Source organism: Hypomesus transpacificus, unplaced genomic scaffold, assembly GCF_021917145.1.
Source record: "Hypomesus transpacificus isolate Combined female unplaced genomic scaffold, fHypTra1 scaffold_186, whole genome shotgun sequence".
Classification (NCBI taxonomy): Eukaryota; Metazoa; Chordata; class Actinopteri; order Osmeriformes; family Osmeridae; genus Hypomesus; species Hypomesus transpacificus.
In genome coordinates, this window is record NW_025813735.1 from 110924 (window position 1) to 117085 (window position 6162).

General features: G+C 50.9%; 1 pseudogene; it reads left to right on the forward strand.

Annotated features, from left to right (window-relative positions):
- The first annotated feature begins 640 nt into the window (after positions 1–640).
- LOC124489245 lies at positions 641–5338 on the forward strand (annotated as a pseudogene).
- Positions 5339–6162: the final 824 nt, after the last annotated feature.

Sequence of the window (6162 nt, forward strand, 5' to 3'; positions counted from 1 at the left end):
TCCAGGGATATTTAGATATAGAAAAAAATGTGCGATTAATTGAGATTAATCGCGAGTTAACTATGACATTAATGCGATTAATCGCGATTAAATATTTTTATCGTTTGACAGCACTAATATATATATATATACATATATAAGTAGAGCACAGAAACCAAGGCTGGCCTCAGAAGCCCTTTCTCTTTTTTCTCTCCAACCACCATCCCTCCCTCCCTCCTTCTCCAACCACCATCCCTCCCTCCCTCTCCAACCACCATCCCTCCCTCCCTCTCCAACCACCATCCCTCCCTCCCTCCTCCCTCTCTTTCTCCTCCCTCCCTCCCTCCTCTCTCACCCTCCCTCCCTCTCTCCTCCCCCCTGAGCCCAAAGGATCGGACCACAGCTCATGTGAAGGGAGGGTGTAAGACCGGCTCACCACCACACCAATCCTCTATAAAGCCCAGACCAGCCCCAACATTTACACAGAAAACCAAACAACCACAGATCAGCATTCATATACCACAGGCAGGCACAGCGCTCTTAAGGGCACCCCTCCCTCACACGTGTACCAGAGTTTTTCACAGTCAGGGCTTCCCTGCTGGTTCCTGGCATGACACGGCAGGAACACCTACTTCCTCTTCTTCTTCTTCTGCTGCCGTCGATGCTGCGCCCCCCTGCCTGGGCGCGTGCCGTATCCTGCTCTCCGCTGGGCACGCCCGCCCTCCCTGTCCTCTCGGCCGTGGGCGACGTCAACATCGGGGCCATGTTCTCCCTCCACAGGAACCCCCTGGTCAGGGTGCACTCCTACACCTCGGAGCCAGAGCCGCTGACCTGTGAGACGTGGGTACCTGAGCTGCTGTACCCGACAGGAAGTGGATCCAGCTGTGCTTTCAGCCTCCGTGCTAGCAGGGGAAACTGTGGGAATGTGACATTACAATGTGGATGCAATGTTTCTACAATGTTGATGGATTGTTGTTTCTGAAATTGTTTTAGCCATATGTTGACATTGTAAAACCTTAAATGTTTCTGTGCATAGGTTAATTAAGATATTATTGTATTTCTTCTTCTTGTTTTCTTTTGGCCTTTTTTTATTACCATACCAGTGCCCAGGTTATTTCACATATTGTAATTAATAACATTTATTAACAGTTTTTACCTATGTGTCCAATATATTTCATATATGACTTTGTTGCTTTAATATTTTAAACCTTTTTAAACCTTTCTGCTGCGCCAAGATAATTTAACATACTTATTATATCAACCTTTGAATCCTTATCTTACCTCCTTGTTCTGCCCAGGCTGAACCTGCGAGAGTTCCAGTTTGCCCAGACTCTGATCTTTGCTGTGGAGGAGATCAACAACAGCAGTGAGCTTCTGCCTGGCGTGTCTCTGGGCTACAGCATCCACGACACCTGTGGCTTTGTGCCCTTGGCTGTCCGCTCCGGCCTGGCCCTCATGAACCCTCCAGAGGGCCTAAGCAGGGGCTTTTCCTGCCCCAGGCCCCCAGGCGTACTGGGCATTGTGGGGGAGTCGGGCTCCTCTCCCACCATCGGGCTGGCCTCTGTGGCAGGGCCCTTCAGCATCCCAGTGGTGAGAGACGCAGTTAAGGCCCCCTGGTGCATCAGGGTCCGGAAGGCTGGTGATATACTCTGCTGTTTGTTGAAGGCACTGTTGTTTGTCCTGCTAAAGGCTTGAGATTAACTGTCATTTTCAGTTGGTTCATTTAATTTAATTGAGTTGGTTGTGTACAGATATACACATAGCCTAAATGACTGGCTACATCTATGACCCTCCACTGAGAGGGAAAAGCATGACTAAAAACCACCCTCACACACCCTCTCCCCGTCTAAAACCACACAGATCAGCCACTTTGCCACCTGTGCGTGTCTGAGCAACAGGAAACTGTACCCCTCCTTCTTCAGGACCATCCCCAGTGACTACTACCAGAGCAGAGCCCTGGCCAAGCTGGTAAAGCACTTCGGCTGGACCTGGGTGGGCGTCGTCAACAGCAACAACGACTACGGCAACAACGGAGCGTCCGCTTTCGTCAAAATGGCGGCGGAGGAGGGTGTGTGTGTGGAGTACATGGAGGCCATCTTCCGGACGGACCCCCAGGAGAGGCTGCTGGAGGTGGTCAGGGTGATGAGGACGGACCCCCAGGAGAGGCTGCTGGAGGTGGTCAGGGTGATGAGGACGGCCTCGGCCAGAGTGGTGGTGGCCTTCCTGGCTCTGGGGGACATCATCCCCCTGCTGGACTTGCTGGCTCTGGATGAAGTCGCAGGGCTGCAGTGGGTCGCCAGCGAGTCCTGGATCACCTCTAAGTACCTGCTGCAGTCGGAGCAATACGGCTTCCTGAGGGGCGCGTTGGGATTCGCCGTCGGGGATGCCCGCCTGGACGGGTTGAAGGAGTTCTTGGAAGCCGTGCACCCCTCCCAGGCCCCGGGAAACTCCCTCCTCAGGGAATTCTGGGAGATGGTGTTTGGGTGTTGGATGGAGGAGGGTGGGGGAGGGGGTGGGGGAGGGGGTGGGGGAGGGGGAGGGGGTGGGGGAGGGGGTGGGGGAGGGGGAGGGGGTGGGGGAGGGGGGTGGGGGAGGGGGTGGGGGAGGGGGAGGGGGGAGGGGGTGGGGGTGGGGGAGGGGGTGGGGGAGGGGGAGGGGGAGGGGGTGGGGGTGGGGGAGGGGGTGGGGGAGGGGGTGGGGCAGGGGGTGGGGGAGGGGGTGGGGGAGGGGGTGGGGGCAGGTGCACGGGAGAGGAGAGCCTCGCAGGCCTGAACAACCAGTACACCGACACGTCAGAGCTCAGGATAACCAGTAAGGTTTACACAGCCGTGTACGCCTTCGCTCACGCTCTCCACCAACTGCTGACCAGGACCAACACCACCGGAGACAGCACCCTGTCCAGAATCAGCCCCCTGCAGGTCACTACATGTTCTCATTCTGCAGAAGCTGAGAGGAGGGAAGTTGAGAGTGTGACCTCTCTTGATCTGCAGTTTTTGATCCACCTCTGAGCTGGTATACCCAACCTGGTCAGGTTAAAACAGGTTTACCTGATGGCCCAGAGCGATCACATAGTCTCTCATATCCATCCTGTGCCTGCAGATCAAGAGGTTGCAGGTTCTAATCCCCCTCTCGTCTGTGGGTTGCTTGCTTTGGATACAAGCGTCTGGTATGATAACAGATTATTAGGATGTGACATTGTCACCCCCATGGGACGGCCCGTGTGTGTTTGTCCCCAGGTTCTGGAGTCCCTGAGAGGGGTGCAGTTCCAGGTGAAGACCGGGGAGGAGGTGTCCTTCAGCGCCAGTGGAGACCCCCCAGCGCGCTACGACCTGGTCAACTGGCAGCAGCTCGAACACGGGGCCTGGGGGTTCAGGACTGTGGGGCTCTACGACGCCTCGCTGTTCCCAGAGAAGCAGCTCAGCTTCAGCCACTCTCTGGCCTGGGCTCAGGGTCTCACTCAGGTCAGCTTCAGACTCTCTCTGGGCTCAGGGTCTCACTCAGGTCAGCTTCAGCCACTCTCTGGGCTCAGGGTCTCACTCAGGTCAGCTTCAGCCACTCTCTGGGCTCAGGGTCTCACTCAGGTCAGCTTCAGACACTCTCTGGGCTCAGGGTCTCACTCAGGTCAGCTTCAGACACTCTCTGGGCTCAGGGTCTCACTCAGGTCAAGACACAGCCCCTGAAAATGTGTCCACCCAACACCACAGCCCCTCTGGAACCACATTTGGGACTGAGTTGTAAATCTTCCAACACAACATCTGTGTCAACTTATTGACACCAACGATCTTCAAATGTAAAATAGTTCTGCTCTGTCATGCCATGCGGTTGATTCGTCCTCTGTGTCCTGCAGGTCCCTGTGTCTGTGTGCAGTGAGAGATGTCCCCCAGGAACTCGTAAAGCCGTGCAGAAAGGAAAGCCTCTATGCTGCTACGACTGTCTCCCATGTGCAGAGGGAGAGATCAGCAACCACACAGGTGATGAAGGAGCAAGCACCAGAAATCATTGTAGAAAGAGTTTTAATTTCGGTCAAGCCCTTGATGTGTCAGTAAACTCTTCAACCTTTTTCAGGAATAAAACACCTGTAATTTATTCTTACACTTAGCTAAACTCATCAATGCTGGTCTTGATTGTGACGAATATTTGTAGAAGGGTTATTTTTTATAATTTGATGATTCCGGCTATATTTTTTCACCCTTTTGGTCAAAAACATTTGAAGAAATTTGTGACATATGAGTTATTTGTTTCGGTACTCTGTCGTATCACATGGAGGGGTTGTGTAAGATAATTGGCCTTTTGAGGAAGATCCAAAATTAATTACTTATTAAAATATTGAGACTCAAAAAACCCCACTTCCAACTTTTCATTGAAGATCTTTCCTCATTTCCTTACAGATTCAAGCAACTGTGTTCCTTGTGACTTGGAGTTCTGGTCCAATGACAACAAAGACCGGTGTGTGTTGAAAACTATTGAATTCCTCTCCTTTGAAGAAATCATGGGGATTCTCCTGGTTATTTTCTCCTTGTCTGGGGCCTTAGTTACCACTTTGATAGCAGTTGTGTTTTTCAAATTTAAGGACACACCTATCGTCAGGGCCAACAACTCAGAGCTCAGCTTCCTGCTCCTCTTCTCCCTGACTCTGTGTTTCCTGTGTTCTCTCACCTTCATCGGCCGGCCCTCTGAGTGGTCCTGTATGCTGCGCCACACGGCGTTTGGGATCACCTTTGTCCTCTGCATCTCTTGTGTTCTGGGGAAGACTATAGTGGTACTGATGGCCTTCAGGGCCACACGTCCAGGAAGTGATGTCATGAAATGGTTTGGGCCTTTACAGCAGAGACTCAGTGTCCTGGCTTTCACTCTCATCCAGGTCCTGATCTGTGTGCTGTGGTTAACAATCTCCCCTCCTTTCCCGTTTAAGAACATGGAACACTATAATGACAGGATCATTCTAGAATGTGCTTTAGGTTCTGCTGTGGGCTTCTGGGCTGTGCTGGGGTATATAGGACTCCTGGCTCTCTTGTGCTTTGTCCTGGCTTTCCTGGCCCGAAAGCTGCCTGATAACTTCAATGAAGCCAAGTTCATCACCTTCAGCATGTTGATATTCTGTGCTGTCTGGATCACCTTTATCCCAGCTTATGTCAGCTCTCCTGGGAAGTTCACTGTAGCTGTGGAGATCTTTGCCATCCTGGCCTCCAGTTTTGCTTTACTTTTCTGTATTTTTGGCCCGAAATGTTTCATTATATTACTGAGGCCCGAGCAGAATACTAAGAAGCACATGATGGGGAAAACTGCCTCAAAGACCCTTTAAATAAAATTAAGCTACTCTATACTCTTCAAACACCTAACAAAAACATTCAGAAATTAATGCCACATCAACAGTGAACATGTTACCATCAAACATAAAATATTATGTCAAGTATGTCAAATATTCCGATTGATTATAAAATAATTGGATTATTCCTTTAGTATGTGCACTGTTGGTGTGTAGGTAGCAGTGCTGCCCCCTAGTGGACAATGACAGGGCTGCTCTACTTCCACAGACTGCATCTCCACATACGTCTGCTATCTGGAACAGAGACCCTCCATTCCTGTCTGAACCTGTCCCAGGCCCAGCCCAGTGCTCCCCACACCTGTCTGCACCTTTCTCTCCAGACCTGTTACCTTTGTCTCACCTTGCCCCAGGCCCAGGCCATCTCAAGTCTGACTCTAAACCAGGCCTGGACTCTGGAACAGTCCAAGAGTCTCCACACCTGTCTAAACCTGTCACTAGACCAGACCAGAACTCTCCACATCTATCATCTGTGGCTGAGTCTGTCTCTCTCTGGTCTGATGTGGACCACCATGATCTACTACCTCTTCAGAAATGACATAGACTTCCTCAACCTGATCCTGTAGGCCGGCTTGTGGCCCGGAAACCTGGGTTTTAAGCTTCACATTCAACCACAGAATTATGTTCAAAAGTAAAACGGTGTCCATCTATTGAGTGATATCTATGACTATGTTTTGCTGTCTTGCCACTGCTGAATAAATATTATATTAAATGTTTTAAATGAACCAACAATCATCACAGCGCTCCAATCTGTTCCTTTAAGAATGTAATCTAACAGTGTATCTGAAGTGTATCTTAGACCAGTATTTTGTGTCCTTGCAAACTTGTTGGACGTCATCTTTCATTGCCCAAAATGACCC